This window comes from Chlorocebus sabaeus, chromosome X (genome assembly GCF_047675955.1).
Source record: "Chlorocebus sabaeus isolate Y175 chromosome X, mChlSab1.0.hap1, whole genome shotgun sequence".
Taxonomy (NCBI): domain Eukaryota; kingdom Metazoa; phylum Chordata; class Mammalia; order Primates; family Cercopithecidae; genus Chlorocebus; species Chlorocebus sabaeus.
This window is the reverse complement of record NC_132933.1, coordinates 24242689-24263277: the sequence shown is the minus strand read 5'-3', so window position 1 is coordinate 24263277 and position 20589 is coordinate 24242689. Positions and strand designations below refer to the sequence as shown.

Here is a 20589-nt window from a genome sequence, read left to right as displayed (position 1 = left end):
AGTGCTCCTTGAAGAGGTCCTTGATATCCCTTGTAAGTTGGATTCCTAGGTATTTTATTCTCTTGGTAGCAATTGTGAATGAGAGTTCACTCATGATTTGGCTCTCTGTTTGGCTATTATTGGTGTATAGGAATGCTTGTGATTTTTGCACTCATTGATTTTATATCCTGAGGATTTGCTGAAGTTGCTTATCAGCTTAAGGAGATTTTGGGCTGAGACGATGGAGTTTTCTAAATATACCATCATGTCATCTGCAAACAGAGACAATTTGACTTCCTCTCTTCCTATTTGAAGGCCCTCTATTACCTTCTCTTGCCTGACTGCCCTGGCCAGAACTTCCAATACTATGTTGAATAGGAGTGGTGACAGAGGGCATCCTTGTCTTGTGGCGGTTTTCAAAGGGAATGCTTCCAACTTTTGCCCACTCATTATTATCTTGGCTGTGGGTTTGTCATAAATAGCTCTTATTATTTTGAGATATGTTCCATCAATACCTACTTTATTGAGGGTTTTTAGCATGGAGTGTTGAATTTTATCAAAGGCCTTTTCTGCATCTATTGAAATAATCATATGGTTTTTGTCATTGGTTCTGTTTATGTGATAGATTATGTTTACTGATTTGTATATGTTGAACCAGCCTTGCATCCCAGGAATTAAGCCAACTTGATCATGGTGGATAAGCTTTTTGATGTGCTCCTGGATTCGGTTTGCCAGTATTTTATTGAGGATTTTCGCATTGATGTACATCAGGGATATTGGCCTGAAATTTTCTTTTTGTTGTTGTGTCTCTTCCAGGTTTTGGTATCAGGATGATGCTGGCCTCATAAAATTAGTTAGGGAGGAGTCCCTCTTTTTCAATTGTTTGGAATAGTTTCAAAAGGAATGGTAGAAGTTCCTCTTTGTACCTCTGGTAGAATTTGGCTGTGAATCTGTCTGGTCCTGGGCTTTTTTTGGTTGGTAGGCTATTAATTGCTGCCTCAATTTCAGAATTTGTTATTGGTCTATTCAAGGATTCGACTTCTTCCTGGTTTAGCCTTGGGAAGGTGTATGTGTCCAGGAAGTTATCCATTTCTTCTAGATTTTCTAGTTTACTTGCATAGAGGTGTTTAGAGTATTCTCTGATGGTAGTTTGTATTTCTGTGTGATCGGTGGTGATATCCCCTTTATCATTTTTTATTGTGTCTATTTGATTATTCTTCTCTCTTTTTTTCTTTATTAGTCGGGCTAGTGGTCTATTTTGTTAATCTTTTCAAAAAATCAGCTTCTGGATTCCTTGATTTTTTGAAGGGTTTTTTTCATGTCTCTGTCTCCTTCAGTTCTGTTCTGATCTTAGTTATTTCTTGTCTTCTGCTAGCTTTTGAATTTGTTTGCTCTGGCTTCTCTAGTTCTTCTATTTGTGATGTTAGGGTGTTGATTTTAGATCTTTCCCACTTTCTCCTGTGGGAATTTAGTGCTAGAAATTTCCCTCTAAACACTGCTTTAGCTGCGTCCCAGAGATTCGGGTACATTGTGTCTTTGTTCTCATTGGTTTCAAAGAACTTATTTATTTCTGCCTTAATTTCGTTATTTACTTAGTAGTCACTCAGGAGCAGGTTGTTCAGTTTCCATGTAGTTATGCAGTTTTGAGTGAGTTTCTTAATCCCGAGTTCTAATTTGATTGCACTGTGGTCTGAGACACTGTTTGTTATGATTTCCATTCTTTTGCATTTGCTGAGTAGTGTTTTACTTCCAATTTTGTGGTCAATTTTAGAATAAGTGCAACGTGGTGCTGAGAAGAATGTATATTCTGTTGATTTGGGGTGGAGAGTTCTGTAGATGTCTATTAGGTCTGCTTGGTCCAGAGCTGAGTTCAAGTCCTCAATATCCTTGTTAATTTTCTGTCTTATAGATCTAATATTGACAGTGAATAAATACCACAGTTTTTAATCATTCGTCCATTGATGAACACTTAGGTTGATTCCGTATCTTGACTATCATAGATAGTGCTGCAATAAACATGGCAGTGCAAGTATCTTTTTGATATACTGATTTATTTTCTTTTGGATAAATACCCTGTAGTGGGATTGCTGGATCATAAGGAGTTCTATTTTTAGTTTTCCGAGAAATCTCCATACTATTTTCCATAGTGGCTGTACTAATTTACATTCCCACCAACAGTGTATAAGACTTCCCTTTCTTCTGCATCCTCGCCACCATCTGCTATTTACCATATTTTTAGTAATAGCCATTCTAACTGAGGATGATATCTCACTGTGGTTTTGATTTGCATTTTCCTGATGATTAGTGACGTTGAGCATTTTTAATACACCTATTTACCATTTGAATGTCTTCTTTTGAGAAATGTCTATTCATGTCATATGGCCACTGCTTAATGAGACTATTAGGTTTTTTACTGTTGAGTTCCTTGTATATTCTAAATGTTAGTCCCTTGTCACACGAATAGTTGATATTTTCTTCCAGTCAACAGGTGGTCTCTTCACTCTGTTGATTGTTTCCTTTGCTGTTCAAAACCTTTTTTGTTTATTACAGTCTAGTTTGTCTAGTTTTGTTTTTGTTGCTGCCTGTGCTTTTGAGCTCTTGGCCATAAAATCTTTGCCTAGACCAATGTCCTAAGATGTTTTCCCTATGTTTTCTTTTAGTAGTTTTATACTTTGGAGTCTTATGTTTAAATCTTTAATCCATCTTGAGTTGATATTTGTATATGGTGAGAGATAAGGGTCCAGGTTAATTCTTCTACATATGAATATCCAATTTTCACAGCATCATTTATTGGAAAGTGTTCTTTCCCCAGTGTATGTTCTTGGTACCTTTGTAAAAAATCAGTTGGCAACAAATAAGTCAATTTATTTCTGGGTTCTCTGTTCCATTCGATTGGTCTATGTGTCTATTTTTATACCAATACCATGCTGTCTTGGTAACCACAGTTTTGTAATATATTTTGAAATCAGGTAGTGTGATGCCTCCAGTTTTGTTATTTTTGTTCAGGATTGCTAACTATTTGGGTCCTTTTTTGTTCCCATATAAATTTTAAGACTGTTTTCTCTATTTCTGTGAAAAATGAAATTGGTATTTTGATAGGTATTGCATTAAATCTGTATATTTCTTTGGGTACTATGGTCATTTTAATAATGGTAATTCTTCTAATCCATGAGCATGTAATGCCTTTGCATTTGTCTGTGTCCCCTTTAGTTTCTTTCATCAGAGTTTTGTAGATTTCCTCGTAGAGGTCTTTCATCTCCTTATTAAACCTATTCCTAGGTATTTTAATGTTTGTACCTATTGTAAATAGGACTGTCTTCTTGATTTTTTTCCTCAGCTAACTCATTATCAATGTAAAGAAACACTACTGATTTCTGTATGTTGATTTCGTATCCTGTAACTTTACTGAATTTACTTATCAGATCTCAAATTTTTTTTTTTTTTGGTGGAATCTTTAAGTTTTCTATCTATAAGATCATGTCATCTCCAAAGAGGGACAATTTGCCCTCCCCTTTTTCAGTTTGGATGCCTTTTTTTTCTTTTTTATCTCTTGCCTGATTGCTCTGACTAGAATTTCCAGTACTGTTTTGAATAGGAGTGGTGAAAGTGGGCATCCTTGTCTTATTCCAGTTCTTAGAGGAAAGGCTTTCAGCTTTTCCCCATTTAGTATAATGTTGGCTGTGGATTTATCATATATGGCCTTTATTATGTTGAGCTATGTTTCTTCTATGCCTAGTATGTTGGGAGTTTTTATCATGAAGGGATGTTGAATTTTGTCAAGTGCTTTTTCTGCATCTATTGAGATGATCATATGGTTTTTGTTCTTTCTGTTGATCTGATGTATCACATTTATTGATTTGCATATGTTGAACCATCCTTGCATCTCTGGGATAAATCCCACTTAATCATGGTGTGCTATATTTTTGTTGTGCTGATTCAGTTTGCTAGTATTTTGTTTAGGATTTTTGCATCTATGTTCATCAGGGATATTGGCCTGTAGTTTTATTTTTTGTTGTTGTGTCCTTATCTGATTTTGGTATCAGGATATAATGCTGGCCTTGTATAATGAGCTAGAGAGAATTCCTTTGTCTTCAAGTGTTTTGAAATATTTTGAGGAAAATTGGTGTTAGTTCTTCTTTGTGAGTTTTGTAGAATTCATCAGTGAAGCCATTCGGTCCTGGGCTTTTAACTGTTGGGAGACATTTTATTACTGCTTCAATCTCATTATTCATTAATGGTCTGTTCAGGTTTTCTATTTCTTCTTGGTTCAATCTTGGTAGGTTGTATGTGTCCAGGAATTTATCCATTTCCTCTAAGTTTTCCAGTTTGTTGATGTATAGTTGTTAATAATAGTGTCTGATGATCTTCTATGTTTCTGTGGTATTAGTTATAATGTCTCCTTTTGCATTTATTTCATTTATTTATTCATTTATTCATTTATTTATTGAGTTGGAGTTTTGCTCGTATCACCCAGGCTGGAGTGCAATGGCACAATCTCGGCTCACTGCAAACTCTGCCTGCTGGGTTCAAGTGATTCTCCTGCCTCACCCTACCGAGTAGCTGGGATTACAGGCGTCCACCACCACACCCAGCTAATTTTTGTATTTTTAGTAGAGATGGGGTTTCACCATGTTGACCAGGCTGGTCTAGAACTACTGACCTCAGGTGATCCACCAGCCTGCCTCAGCCTCTCAAAGTGCTGGGATTACAGGAGGTGCCCGCCCTCCTTTTTTACTTCTGATTTTGTTTATTTGGGCTGTCCCTCTTTTTTTCTTGGTTAGTCTAGCTAGTGGTTTATCAATTTTGTTTATCTTTTCACAAAACCAATTTTTTATTTTGTTGATCTTTTTTATTTTTTTTAAAGTCTTTTTATTTAGTTTTGCTCAGATCCTTGTTACTTCTTTCCTTCTACTAATTTTAGGTTTGGGTTCTTCTCGCTTTTCTAATTCCTCAAGATGCACTGTTATATTGTTCCTTTGAAATTTTTCTACTTTTTTGATATAGGCATTCACTGCTATAAACGTCCCTTGTTAGCACTGCTTTTGCTGTATCTCATACGTTTTGGTATGTTGTGTTTCAATTCTTGTTTCAAGACTTTTTTAAATTTCCTCCTTAATTTCTTCCTTGACCCAATGGTCATTCAGGCTCATATTGTTTAATTTCTACATATTTTTTAAGTTCCTAAAGTTACTCTTACTAATTTCTAGTTTTATTCCATTGTGGTCTGAGAAGATACTTGATATTTCAATTTTTAAAAATGTGTTGACACTTGTTTTCTGTCCTAGCATATGATCTATCCTGTAGAATGTTCCATGTGCTGATGAGAAGAATGTGTATTCTATAATTGTTGGATAAAATGCTCTGTAAATGTCTGTTAGGTCCGTTTGGTCTAAAGTGCAGTTTAAATCCAATGTTTCTTTGTTAATTTCCTTTCCAGATAATTTGTCTAATGCTGAGAGTGGGGTGTCACTTCTTCCAGTTTTTTTGAATTTGCTTTCATAGGGGAGGACTTATTCCTGAAGATGCATTTGCGGTATTGGTTGGCAGGGCATTTTGGCTTTGATTCTGAGCATGTGCAGTAGTGTAATCTCTGTATAATTTCTTCAAATGTAAAGAGTGTCAGTAGTGTCTGTGGTTTCCTCGATGGCTTAGGGTGTGGTTTTAGCGGTGGCTTTGCTGAAGTTTCACTGGGGATAGGTTTGTCAGGTGGGCCAGTCCTTGGACCACTGTGGTGGCAGTGGTGGACTGCACACACCTGTCCTTGGGCCCCAGTGTGGCATATACTGGCACTAGTATTAGCAGGTCGATGCAGGCCAATCATTTGGCCCCCAGGCAGCTTGCTTGAGTGTCAGCAGTGGCAGTGATAGACCAGGTGGTAGGATGGGTCCTTGGGCCCTTGGGCAGTGGGTGTGTTGTGACCGACAGCAGTAGCAATGGTATGACAATCTACTAGCGCCCAAGTGTCTGCACAGGTGTTGGTGGTGGCTACAACAGGCTAAGTGGGCCAGTTCCCAGGCCCACAGGTGATGCATGCTGATGGGTTCCAGCTGTGGTGGTAGCATCATGTTGGGTGGGCCTGTCCTCAGGCCCCTAGGAGGAGTGCTCAGATGCCAATGATGGTGGATGGGGTAGGGCGATCCTCAAGCCTAGAGATGGCATGCTTGTGCACCAGGGGAAGTGGAGCCAGGCTGAGTGGACATGTCCTCAGGCCCCCTACTGGTGCATACAGGTGCTGGCTGTGATAGGCAGGAGCAGGGTGATCCCCATGCTCCCAACAGAATGCTCAGTTGGGGGTGGCAGCTGCTGGGGAGGGTGGTGTTACTTTCAGTGGCAGCAGCCATAAAGAAGTGGCTGAGGAGCACACACTTCAGCCCCAGGTGGTGGCTGCAAGCAGGATAGCCTTTCCTCAGGGCACATGTAAATGTACGGTGGCCCTGCTACTGGGGCCAGCAGGTTTGCTGCCAATGGTTTGCACTTCAGCCCTGGAAGTGGCATCTGGCTGTGGGTGGAGATGTCAGTGGGACTCTAGGAATGTGAAGATGCAGGGGCTGTTGGGCCTGATGGCAGAATGCACTCTGGTGGGAGCTGGGCTCTTAAAATGACACTATGCTGCAGTTTCTTGGAACTGGAAGGGGGTGAGGCACAGCAAGGTTGAACTCAGTGTGAGATCCCTCTCTGTAACAATGCTGTTGCACAATCTCCAGGCAGTTAGTTCCCTGGGTTAGTCTCTTGGCCCACATGGATCCAGGGCTCTCCTGGGGCTAGGATAGTGGGAGTCTGCAGTAGGAATGTGAACCACAGGAATCACTCACTTACCCTTTTCCCACATTGGGGAGCCTCTTCAGGCTCCCTGCCAATCCTGATGAGCTGAGAAGGCCTCTTTCCCTCTTTTTCCTTGCCTTAGGTGTTTCCTGTCACTTATCTGTTGTATTCCAGCATTCTCTCTTAGGTGATCTATTTGAAGTATGATTATCTACACACTATTTTGGTTCTTCTTTGTGGAGGAGGCAAGTACCCAATCACTAGTCAGCCACCTTGAAGCCCCTCTCAATAGTCTTTTTAGGAAGGTTCCAAATTTACTAAATCATGAATAATCCTCCGGGTGCTTCAGCTCCATAGATGACCTGGGAGTGTTGGCTGACTCAATAACCAAGAAGCAGGAAGACTGATGCTCTGGCAGCATTGGAATTTTTTTTAAAAAGGTATAAACTCCAAAATGAGGACAACAGTAAAGAGACCATCAGTATACCAGAGAAATCGGTGCATTTCTGAAGATAGAAAGCAGATGCAGGCATGGTAACTAATGAAGAAGCAATAACTTAAAGAATGCATAGAGAAGTACAGCCAAGAAAAGAGTCAGTGTGCCCTTTAGGATCCCAGAAAAGCTCAGAGTTCAGAAGGACCAGGTACAGCAAAAAGTAGAAGTGAAGTGTGGAACTGACAACACTGAGATTAATTAAAAGTCTGTATATGGAACAGTTGTCTCTCCTCAACCTCCAATTCCCCATACAAAAGAATATAATTACCAGGCTTCTACCCTAGGCAAGAGAAAGGAGGATTATTCTCCAGAGGAATTAAATAGTCCTAGAGCAAAGGCCTCTGCCTTATGTTCCTTGAGGGATCCCTACCAGATCAGCCTAAAGTGAAACCCACTAGTTGACAAGCTTTACCCAAGCACAGCGCTCTCAAGCAGTTGTTTATATTTTATTGCATTATTGTTATATATGAAGACATGCAGGCATCACCAGGCATTTGAAAAACAAATCTGTAATGTAAATAATAAACAGAAAAAATGATCCCAAGAGCAACTGCAACAGTTCAGGGAATAAAGAGAACTTAAAGAGCAGTAAAACAAAATAATTTTAAGTAGTGTTCTCAGAGAGATTCATGATATTGCATTCCCAAAACACGGACGAAATGCAATGATAAAGGACCAATAAGAGAACAAGAAAGAGGTTGTGTAAATTTAAAATGTGATTTTCCAAATAAAACTTAGTGACAAGTTTGAGCATAAGGGTGGGGAAATTTCCCAGAAAATAGAAGGAAAAGACAAAGAGATGGGAAATCTGAGCAAAAAGATAAAAGATATAGAGGGTCAATCCAAAAATTCCAAATCTAATTAACAGTAGTTTCAGAAAAGAGACAGAGAGAGCAGAGAGGGATAAATTATTGAAACAAATTATACAAGATAATTTTATAGAACTGCATGAAGAATAGAGTTTCTGTATCAAAGGGATCCCCCTCAGTGCTCAATGCCACAAATCAAAAACACCTAACAAGCCACATCACTATGAATTCCAGGACACCAAAACCAAAACAGTGTTGAAAGCTTCCAAAAAGAAAAAATAATGGTGATCTATAAAGGTACGAGAATTGGATTGGCATATTTCTCATTTGCAACATTGGATACCAGATGACAATTGAGCCATTTCTTCAAGTTCTGAAAGAAAAGTACTTTCAAATGAGAATTCTGCACCCACAAACTTATCAATCAAGCCTGAGAACAGAATCAAAACATTTTCCGAAACTTAAAACTCAGAAAGTTTATCTCACATACTCTTTCTTATGAAATTACTTGAGGCTCTATTCCAGCCAGAAAAACTAGTAAACCAACAAAGAAAACAATGAGATCCAAGAAACAGTGGTTCTATCCAAGGACCGCAGTTAAGAGAAGTCCTAGGATGACTGGTATCTATTAGGACTAGAGTGCAATCACACCAGATTGCAGCAAGGTGATGGAGGGTTCCAGGAGTAAGGTACCCACAGAAAACAATAGGAATCAAGAGCATTTACACTATCCTTTAAGAACTGGAACAACCTAAGGAGATGGTAAAGGCAGACAATTCCTGTGAATTAGGAAAGCAACCAAGTAAGCAATAATTTGGGCAATATAGTTCCCATGGAAGCCTCTGGAAAGAACTGCGTAAGGATAAAATCCATCCAGGAAAGAGATAAACAAAATAAAAAAATTTATAAATAAAGATTATTTGGTAAAATGGACTGTTTTTCCAGGCATTAAATCTATGCAAATGTAAAATGAAAACTAAGCAACTACAGAATTGAGGTCACAGGAGTTGCTCACCTTGGGCAATGTGCTCAGTGGAGAAACTATATTCTTCAATCTCCCCTACAGATGAGGGATGTAATGAAATACAAATAGCAGTTGGGGCTGCTGGAAGTCTTTCTGACCTTCTCCCCCTTCCGTTTCTTGCCTAGAATGTAGACATGATGAGTAGAACTCTAGCAGCCACCTCATAACCTTTAAAATGAAAGTCACACACTTAGCCTGGGAAATACGGAAGCCAGAGGAAGCTGGATCCCTATTGAGTTCATGGAACCTTCACCATGACTGACTCCCACCTCCAGTCTTCCTTCAGGTGAGAGACTAGATCCTTATGTGTTTAAGTCATTACTGTCAGGTCTCTATTAACTGCCAAACACAATTTCTAACTGATTCCTAGAACAGAAAGTACATGTTATTGATCTTGACAATGTAAGATAGGGAAAACATGTATGATTTCCTCATCTTTCATAGCAAAGTCAATCAATATCACTTAAAATCGGAAAAAGAAGAAAAAATTCAGTAACATCACCTCAATGTTTTTTTTTCATCAATTTTTCTCCCCTCAACCTTAGAAGGATCTGTTAGAAACTGATATTTTTATGAGGAATAAATATTTTTCCAAAGTTTACGACTCCTTCCACTTTACTTCATTTTCCCTTTGTTAAATTCTAGTAAACATAAATTGAATAATTTTGATTAAAATATATATAATATTGCCAGGTGCAGTGGCTCATGCCTGTAATCCAAGCACTTTGGGAGGCTGAGGCAGGTGGATCACTTGAGGTCAGGAGTTCAAGACCAGCCTGGCCAACATGGTGAAACCCCATCTCTACTAAAAATACAAAAAGTCACCAGGTGTGGTGGCGGGCACCTGTAATCCCAGCTACTGGGGAAGCTGAGGCAGGAGAATCACTTGAAGCTGGGAAGCAGAGGTTGCAGTGAGCTGAGATCACACCATTGCACTCCAGCCTGGGCATCACAGTGAGACTCTATCTCAGGAAAAAAAAAAAAAAAAATATATATATATATATATATATATATATATATATATATATATATTCATCTATCACATGCAATGAGATATCTGGAACACTATGAATCTCATGCTAATGGACATTTATCAGGGTGGTGAGATTTGAGATGGTTTTAGCTCCCAACTTTTTACTTTTAATTACTAGAATTTTTTGTAATGAACTTGTATCATTTTTAGAAGAATAAAGTCCTTTTGAAATAAGATGATTAGAGTCAAAGATCTCCAAAGATCTTCAAGCTCTAATAGTTTTAATAGATTTAATATTCCATGAAGCAAATGCATATCCATAATTCAAAGGCTCCACATTCTTTTTTAAAAAACAATAATATCTCACTAAGTCATCTGAGTCTCCTTTGATCACTGATCTTTGTTGAGGCTCAAGGCCTGTTAGAAAAGCACCAGATGACTTCAAATAACTTTAGAGGACAGTGTGTTCTCATTAAAGAAAAAGCAATTTTTTTAACACAAATGGAAATTTTTAAAATGGGAAGCATGCTATCTAATTAAGAAAAACGAAAAAACATTAACTTACACATAGTTTTTTGTTTGTTTGGGATTTTTTTGAAACAGGGTCTCGCACTGTCCCCCCCCCACCGCCCCGGGCTGGAGTGCAACAGCGCAATTTCAGCTCACTGCAACCTCTGCCTCCCGGGTTCAAGCAGTTCTCCTGCCTCAGCCTCCTGAGTCGCTGGGATTACAGGCTCCCGCTACCACACCTGGCTATTTTTTGTATTTCCAGTAGAGACAACGTTTCGCTAAGTTGGTTAGGCTCATCTGGAAATCCTGACCTCGTGATCCACTGCCTGGCTAATATTTTTTGTATTTTTAGTAGAGACGAGGTTTCACTAAGTTGGCCAGTCTGGTCTCGAACTCCTGACCTCGTGATCCACTGCACCCGGCCCACATAAAGTAGTTTTAATATTTAAATGTAATTATGGTAAACTGTATACTTAAAGAGGCTATAAATATAACTTACATTGTCATCACTTTCTTCAATACCAAGAGTCCAAATATATTGTCTGGTTGGAGAACCCACTATTCCTCTAATCTCTCCCAGTTCTTTCATACCTCTCTGTCTTTGCACACATGCTAAGGCTTTCTCCTTCATCTCTATTTGGCCAAATGTCATTTATCCTTCAAAACTCAGTACCTCCTACCACTACAGGCCTATAGCACCTGGGGTATACATCAGTTATAACGTTTTCAGGGCCTTGTGTAATTGCGTAAGTTGTGCACTGCACAGGGCACACAGATGAGGGAGTAAGGGGGAGTTAAAATCCAGCCTGAGCTCAGCTGCTAAGTGAGCTCTTACCTGCCTAGAGGAGGACTTAATCTGCACAAATGTTGACCTTACAGGTTCATGTTGACTCTCAGGGTTGTTTGGATTGAAATCAGAAGTTTACTGCTCCTCCTAGACTGTGAATGCATAAAAGGCAGGGACAGTGCCATGTTCACCCTTTTACCCCCAGCATCCTCAATGCCTAGCATAAAGTAGGAACTTCATATTTGTTTAATAGATCCTGAATAAATATAAGATATAAATAGTTCCTTAACCTCTTAACATCACAGTGATAACAAGTGCCAGAAATTTTTCTCTCACCTTTAGGTTGAAAAACATTTTTTAAAAGTCATACAGGAAAATAAATAAAACTAATATTAAGTCAGTCGCATTTGTATGCCAGGAATTTCACATATATCATTTCATTTTATGCTTCCAATAACCCTACCCATTAAGTCCTCTTAGTAGTGATCATACTTAACATACTTAATCAACATACTTAACAATCAGTACAACATAGGCACCCACCAATCAGAGTGGACACTGATAGAGCTCAGCTATAAACAACTGTTCCACCCATGCTGGTAAGTATCAACTCAATGTCAGCCCTGAGTATGTCATCCTCACATCAGAGATAGGCAAATGCATGCTCGGGAAAGTTAGATAATGTGTCAAGCTCACATAGCTAGTTAAGTGGAAAAACCAGGCCTACAACCTGGCTGATTCCCAAAACATGTGCTCTTTCCCCCATACCATGATACCACTACATCATCTGTATATAGCTTAGCAGGCGTGTGGCAGCTTCGCCTGTTTCCTGACATCTGGTGCAATGTCTATTCACTAGAGTACTTCACCTCCCCAAAGAGGAATAATCATAGTTTTTAACTCTAAAGTAATTACCTTGATTCCACAAGTCACACGCAACTACTTATGTGGCTTTATAGTAATGCTTCATATCTTAATAAATCTGAGTGGTACATTTTTATTACTTCATACATTGAAGGGGTTAGGAACAGGAGACAATTCTTGATTAAGGCTCCTGGCTCCCTTTAAATTTGCTAAAGTTAATTTTCTTTAAACTTGGACTAAATAATGTAGTTCCTTTCCACAATTATACCTCAACTGCTTAAGATTATACCCAATGTAATTTTGTTCTGTGAAAGTTCGGGGCAATACTTTGCATTCTACACATTTTACTATTGGTTAATGAATTCTAGCTTGTTTCAAGAGATCATATGTTCTACGAACACATGTTCCTTTGGGGACCCTGTTATTTACTCAATCCTTGGACCATCCGCCATATAGCCCTATGGCCAGACACTATATATAATGCCAAATCCCTACTAGGAATGAAAACACTGAACAGTGCTTGGTTTGTTTTGAGTTTGTTTTCCGTTACAGCCCTGCAGGGAATTCTAATAAACTAGTTTATACTATTAAATCAGTTCTTCTCTGTAAAATAAAGGGGATTTTTTCCCTTAGTTTAGTTTCACTAGAATGTAGTACTAACCTACAGACAATCTAATCATTCTGATTTGTGACCAAAATTTATTTCACTTGCAAGAAGACAGTGAACCTAAGGAAAGATTATCAGTTTTAAAATACTTTTTAAAAGACATGCTTTCCCTTTTTTTAAAGCAAGACATGTTGAAATTGCTTTAGAACAAATCAACCAAACTATGAAATGCTTTATTTACAACTACATTGATGCAAGTACACATAGAAAATATTGTACACATGCCTTCTGTAATATAAGTTTTGGATCCTCTTTCCATCCAAATCATGGGGTGGCATTCAAAATAATTAGCAACCAGAATGGCACAGACATAAGCCAATCAAAATGGAGGAGGCCAACCCTAGCCCTGAAGCAGAAGCCTGGAGTCCTCTGCTATGCCACAAAATAACCCTTTAGTTGTTGGGTAGTAAGAAGGTGTTGGGGGTCTCAGGAAGGGATCAAGTCAGTTGGGGTAAGAACGCATTCAAGAGGTTCAGGGAAGGAACTATTTACCAATCACTAAGTAGTATTCAGTATTTTAATAACAAGTTTAGCTGGTCATTAAATAATTGCCAGTATTGTTATATTCTAATTTATATTATATTTTAATATTACAGTAATAGCAGTATAATTTAAAATAAACACTATGGTGAGTACCATCTAAAAATCAATCTGCCAGTCAATACACTGTACTCGAAATGTCCATCAATGCCTGCCAGACCCCAGGCCCGTTGTCCACCTACTCTACTCTTAGCCCCTACTGTCTAGCAGCCATGTTATGTATTATATTAGTGTGCCCTTCATTGGACACAGCCAGTGAGACTCAGGATGAATTCACAACTCAAGGGCCAAAAATCCACAAGCCAGTCAGCAACCTTTGACATAGCTGGCACAAAAATAAACTGGCCAACCAATCAGACTCCCAATCTTGGGAATTTTGAGTTGGGAAGCATGGAAAGATTCACGCATGGGGCATTAGTCCTTCCTGGCAGGAAATGAGAATTCAAGAAGTGATCACAAAAGTATCACTATATAAAAAGAGGATTGGAGGAGCTAGGGTTGGACACAAGTGGTAACAGTTAATCCCAGGTGAGTATGGACATCACAATCAGCATATGAGGAACAGTGGCAATCCAGGTGCCAGGAGGGATAACACAGGGAGACCTCTGTTTTGAGTTTACAAATCAAGGGCTTCCAAGGATCATAACTGTCAGATGACCTAGTGAAATTCTCCTAGATTGAAACTACCACACAGCGAGACAACAAAGCCCACCTTCAGCTCAACCACCAAAGGCCTGGATTCAAATTGGCACCCTAGAAACAGCAGTTTTCAAAGCGTGATTCCTGGACCAAGAGCATCAACATCACCTGGGAACTTGTTAGAAATGCAAGTATCTACTGAATCAGAAACTCTGGAGATGGAGCTCGGCATTCTGGATTTTTTTAAATTAAATTTAAATAATGTCTACAGCACTCATGTTCCCAGGGGGTCTCCCATCCAAGTACTAACCAGGCCCAACGATGCTTAGCTTCCAAGATCAGGCGAGATTGGGCATGTTCAGTGTGATATGGCAATAGACCAGTTTGAGTTTTAACAAGTCTTCCAGGTGATTCCAATCCAAGTTCGAGTTTGAGAACCAACCCCTCAAGTTGCCTTTGCCCAGAGTGCCAACATTACCTAGAAGTGTACTGCTGCTGCCCTTAGATCATCTCAGGGATAATCCTCCCAGAGGCAGATTCCCCAGTTGGTCAGATTTGCTGATGAAAGAACTCCTCTGCAATAGTTTATGCTTACTGGTTTCAGTATATAATTCATCATTCCCAAGCAGCTGCAAGGATGCAATATACACGCTGAACCAAAGACCATAAGCAGGCCCAGGAACTGAAGATTTAAGGATGTCCCCTAAAGGTTGCAGGCAGAGACTGACAGGCAGCTTTTAATATGATTCTTTCATATGGCTTCTAGATGAAACTGAGTTGCATCTCTCCTGGAAGCACGTGTTTGTGGTTGAGGTGTAATAGGTAGGTGGTTTTAGGCAGAGACATCTTTGGTATTGTATATAGGAGAAAGGTCAGCGTACTAATGGGCAAGAAACAGACTATATGAAAATGTCAATTACTGCCTGTTAGTCCACTGCCTGCTTGCAACCTCTGCTGCTCTTGCTGCCAAGTTTTATATCACATGACCTCACCCTTTAGCCACAGGGTATACCCCTGACCCAGTTGTAGCCAAGTCAGTCGAGTCACTTACCTACAATGTGGCCTGATGCAGAAGATGATCTATGCCCATATGATTTCTCCCATTCAAAAACGTGAAGGCGGCAGCAGTTAGAAATGAGAGTTACAGTTTACCAAAAATGTCCTGAGGAAGAGAGGGATCTACGAAGGATCATGGCAAGAAAAAGTAACAATAAAAGCAGAACTCATGCACACAATCAGTAGGCCATTGATTAGAGCTATGGACACATACAGAGAGAAGCAGGGATGCTGAGAGAGAGAATGACAATGACAGAGACATTGAGAGAGACATCATGTAGCCCCGGAGAGAGATGAAGAGCATAACTGCCTCGATTCCTGCTGGCTGATGTCCTTATAATAACCACCTGTTCTTATTTAGGTAGTCAGCGAGTTACTAGAGTGCCTGAGGAGAGAGCTATTTATATTTGTTTGAGTGTAAGAGCACGTGAGAGCAAGTAACAAGATGATAGAGACACAGAGCCAATGAGAGGCAAGGGCAATAAAATAAAGAAACAGAGACAGACTGTCCCTATGGATACAAAGCTTGAAGGGTATTGTGTCAGAGAAGGGGTCATGGCCACAACCCCTTCTCCCTACGGTTTAACCTGAGGTGCAATTAAAAATGAAGAATGAATGAACAACTGAATGCATGAATACACAAATGAGTAAATAATAAATAGACAAGTACATTTTAAATGAATAAAGTTAGTGACATTTGTCAGGATGGACAGAGATGACGACGGCCAAGGTCCAGTGGCAGAAAGAGCAACAAAGCTTCTAAGATCAAACCACTATGAGACCAGAAAGATGACTCAAGCATTTGAATTTCAAACCATTTTTGCTGGAACATCTTTGCCCAATGGTGGACTGAGTGGGGATCTCACTTAGGGACCAGTGACATGGGAGTTGAGACATTTTGCCCCAGAAACATTAATTTAGTCATAACAAGTAACAGGGCACAGTCAGTCCAGCCCCATCCATGGAAATAATGGCAATTATGGGATCACAAATCATGATAACTTTGGTGGCAGCAAAAGTGACAGGAAAGCCTGTTCTGAAGCAAACAGCTTAGGTAGCAAAGGTAAAGGTCTCCTGCCTCAAAAAAGCTTGTCTGAGTTCTGACCCAGTGACAGAATAGGGGTGGTAGGACCATCCCTGAACCTCAATAAATATCTTGAACCTCACGGTACTCTCAAACAATACAGGGCATTTTGGTCTCACTGCCCAGTTTTGGCCCCACTATTTTGACCACAAGGCCTTTTTTTTTTTTTTTCTGCATGCTGCTTTCTTCTTCTCAGACTACGAACCATTCTGGTTATAAGAACTCAACTTTACTGGAAGTTTAATTTAATACCCCTATTTGAACTTATAAGGATTTCTTTGAACATATAAATAGGAATTTGACAACTTGAAAGTAGCGGAGCCCATGAGATGCTGAGCCCAACCCAAACTGCTAACCCACAGAATTGTGAGTTGCAAGTGGTTGTTTTAAGCCACTGAGTTTTAGGGTAGATTTTTATGCAGCAAAAGGTAACTGACATGGAGCCTGTCTGAAATAAAGCCAAACCAACTGTAGTTGTCTTCAAAGCCTAAAGCCGAAAATTCTGAATGTGATTCTGAATGATTTCCTTCAGCACGGCAAATCCATATCCCCGCATTCTGAGAGAGAAAATCACTAATTCCAGTTCTATGAGGTTTAAGCAGTGCAGCTTGGCATACCACAGCACCTACCTAGCATTGCAGAAGATCTCCACGTGCGGAAAATTATGGCATGCAAACTATTCACATATAGTCTACATTGCTTTTTTAAAAACTACAAAATAAAAACAAATCGTTTAAAAACATAGTCCATCCATATTCAAATTTCAGCGTATGTGCATTTATAATAGCATATGAAAGTATCACATTTTCTCCCAGTATCATAAACAGCAGCAAGTTGCCATTTCCCAGAAGACTCAAAATACTGTGACATCATGGTATAGTAAACCATTGTCTCAAGGATTCAAGTTCACTGATAAAGAATCTGACCAATAATCAAAAACTGTGTTAGAAAATAAGAAGTCCCACATAGGTGATGTGATTCTCACAGAAAGTTATTGAGTTTGCATTCTATAATGGTACCTCTTTTGATACCTTCTGTATTAGTCAATGCTCCAGCCACATATCAACACATAATCAAGCACACACTAAAGAATGTACCTGGTTGCCATAGCTAAGCATCTAAGCAAGCATAGTGTCCATATTGACTTCCAGGCAAAGGAGTTAAAAGTTCCTCTCTAGTCTGCTCCCCAGCCTCCTACCCAAGTAGTGGAGGAGTGCTGAATTGATGGGCAAGATTCCTGGGCGCTGCTGAACCACAGTTTTTACTGGGTGGAGCCCTGAGAATATAAACAATCCCATACAGGTAGAAAGCCCCTTTCTGGGTTCATTCTCTCTGGGGCTGGTGGCTGTAACATTTTTTTTTTTCTCATTTGAATGGCAAATTTGGAAATTTGACTTTGGCTTAAGGGAAATGCTAAGCTATTTATCCTGTTTGGGTTCTGAGTTCCACACTATCTCTACTCTAAGCTTCCTTGTGGTCAGCTTAGTAGAGTGCTGAAATAGAGTCTGGGGGTCATGCCCCCAATGTTATTTTACTTCCTTTGCCACTCTTTAATCACATGTGTCTCTTGTGGAACACACCAGGGTGACAGGGCCAAGGCAGAATTTAAATATTCCCAAGTCACCTGGCCAATCACTACCATAATTCATCCCTTAATGGTGCCTGGATCTCACCTCTGTCCCTGACACTGATATGATCTCAAGACGACAGGGCAATTGTATTCCCCAGGGACTGACATTTGGGGAATAAAGTCCCACAAAAGAGACTGAGGTTTAGTCCTCAAACTTGAAGCACTGCTGCTGTAGGGCCAGTGTATAATCTCCCATGTGTAAAAGGCAGGTGCTGGTATTGGTGTAAATATTCATTTTAGGAGCTAGGATAACCTTGTCCATGACTTCAAACTGCAGGAGCCACAAGGTTCTGCAGCTAGGTCTCCCTAAAATAAACAGAATTCCAGTGTGTGACATTTTTGGCCTATTGGATCATTAGATCCAAATACTCATACACCTAACTTAGATGACAGGCCTAGACTCTGTTCCTCTGAACTTTGTTTTAACTTGTATCCAGAGATAGAGAATGATGGTCACATAAAATTCTGAGGTGTCATGGCCGCCTCTGAAGTTTTCTGAGTCCCTTCCCCACCATATGTTCTCATGTTGACTCTGATTTGGACATTGCATAAACCCTAATATAAGAATCTGTGGAGAAAAGATAGAGTTAAAAAAATAACCCTTAGTGATTTGCAAGGCCTAATCAAAAGACAAGACACACCCTGCAGTTGCTTTCCTGATCAGGAATCTTCAATAAACATCGGCCAAGAGTCTAATTATGGTTGTGGACTTTAGAGACCTCAGAGTGTGGATGCAATCACTGAAGGAAGGTAGAGTTCACTCATAAAAAGAGATTGAGACCTTCACTACATGGAGACAGTAGCTTACTCTCGGACTGAGGTGAAGAGTAAAAGTCAATGAAAGAAAAAAGATCAAAAGTCAACAGGGCATTAAATAATAACTATATCCAGAATGCTGTAGGGCATTAAATAATAACTATATCCAGAATGCCATGGTTTTGAGAATTGGGTCGACCTGGAAATAAAGGCCCTTGGTTAGGTTAGGTTACATTATAAGATACGTTAGACTACAGGATAGGATGTGTTAGATTACAGGATACTTTAAATGAACTAAAAACTCTTGCCCGGGAGATAGTTATTGCTTTGGAAGTGGTGGGAAGCAAGCCAGGAAAGAATTAGAAAAGGAGGTTGGGTGTGGCGCCTCACACCCGTAATCCCATCACTTTGTGGGGACCAAGGCGGGAGGATCATTTGAACCCAGGGGTTCAAGACCCACCTGGGCAGCATGGCGAAACCCTGCCTCTACAAAAAATACAAAAAATTAGCCCGTCGTGGCAGTGCACACCTGTAGTCCCAGCTACTCGGGAGGCTGAGGTGGGAGAATCCCCTGAGCCAGGGAAGTCAAGGCTGCAGTGAGCCAAAATTGCACAACTGCACTCCAGTCTCAGTGACAGAATGAGACCATGTCTCAATAAACAAAACTAGGAAAGGAAGAAAGCTTGAGATCTTAGAAACCAGGATAGACATATATGAAAGGAGAAAAGGATATACCTACACAGATACAGCACCCAGATCTCAGACCCAATTGCAATCATTTCTCATGAAGGCAAAGGAAACCATCTACCTAACTGTAAACAGTGTAGCTAACATACATTAGGAAATAGTAGATGAAATACCATGACAATCTTAGTAGAAAGGGGTAAGTTATATTTCAGCAGTGATCTTATTGCCAGTACAAAACTAAATGCCAGTACAAAAACAAATGGCATTTGGAAACTTACAGCTGATTTCAGGAGAGGGCTGAATAATCCTACATGATGATGATGATGGTCACATAATAAATATTCTAGCAAAGGTGAGACCTTATGCAAAGATCTTTTCTATCTTGGATATAGCAAATAGGCTTTGAGCTCTACCACTGAAGGATATATGTTAATTCAAAACTATTCATGAAAAGAGGTAGACAGTTGTGAGATGAATAATGCTCACCATCAACCTCCCATAGATATATGGAGACTCTTGTAGACAGCCCACATAATTTGGTAATCCAATATATTGATGAATTCTAGTATATATATCACAGGAAGATCAGAAATTAACCAAGCATATCTTGGGGGCAATACAGACAGGGTTGAAAGTCAATGGAAAGATATAGCTTGGATCTGACTACAGTGGCCTAGATGAACGTTTCCTCAGCAGGAGAGCAATGCATCAGGAAAGGGACAAATGATCAAGTCACTAGGCCAACAGATGAAAAGAGCCTGTTATCAACAAGCTTTCGTAATGGTTGCATTACAGTAAGAAAGGCCAATGCTTGGTCCAAATATCTAAATGAAACACTGGTACAGGGAAGGAATACCAGCTAGCATGGAGAACACTTAAAAAGACAATAGCTTGGGCACCAGCTTTGGCCTTACCAAACACTTGAGAACCTTGTAACCTCTGCCTAATGATAATACCCAATACCATAGCTATTGGTGATACAAGAAAATTTCTTTTGTTAATTAGCTTCCAGAGGCCTGGAAGGCTTCTCTATCCTCTGTAAGGTAGCCTGGAAGAGCTCGGGGTTCCCAGTGCAGAATACCCTGATTCAGTCATACCACCCACTAGCTGTTCACAGAGGGAATAGAATTTATAAGAACAGATCAATAATATGCTATCCAGTCATTACTCTTATTAAACACCCTATGCTTTCTAAATGAATTACTAAGGGCTAAGAAGAGCTATGCACACAAGGCAAGTATCTTGAGTTCCCTCAGAAGCAAATGCTGATACAAAGATTCTAATTCAAGTAGTTTATTCAGGAGCTGACATAAGGAAATACCTACA

General features: G+C 39.7%; 1 pseudogene; it reads right to left on the bottom strand.

Moving 5' to 3' along the window:
• Positions 1-14312: 14312 nt before the first annotated feature.
• Positions 14313-14430, bottom strand: LOC119620989 (5S ribosomal RNA; annotated as a pseudogene).
• Positions 14431-20589: the final 6159 nt, after the last annotated feature.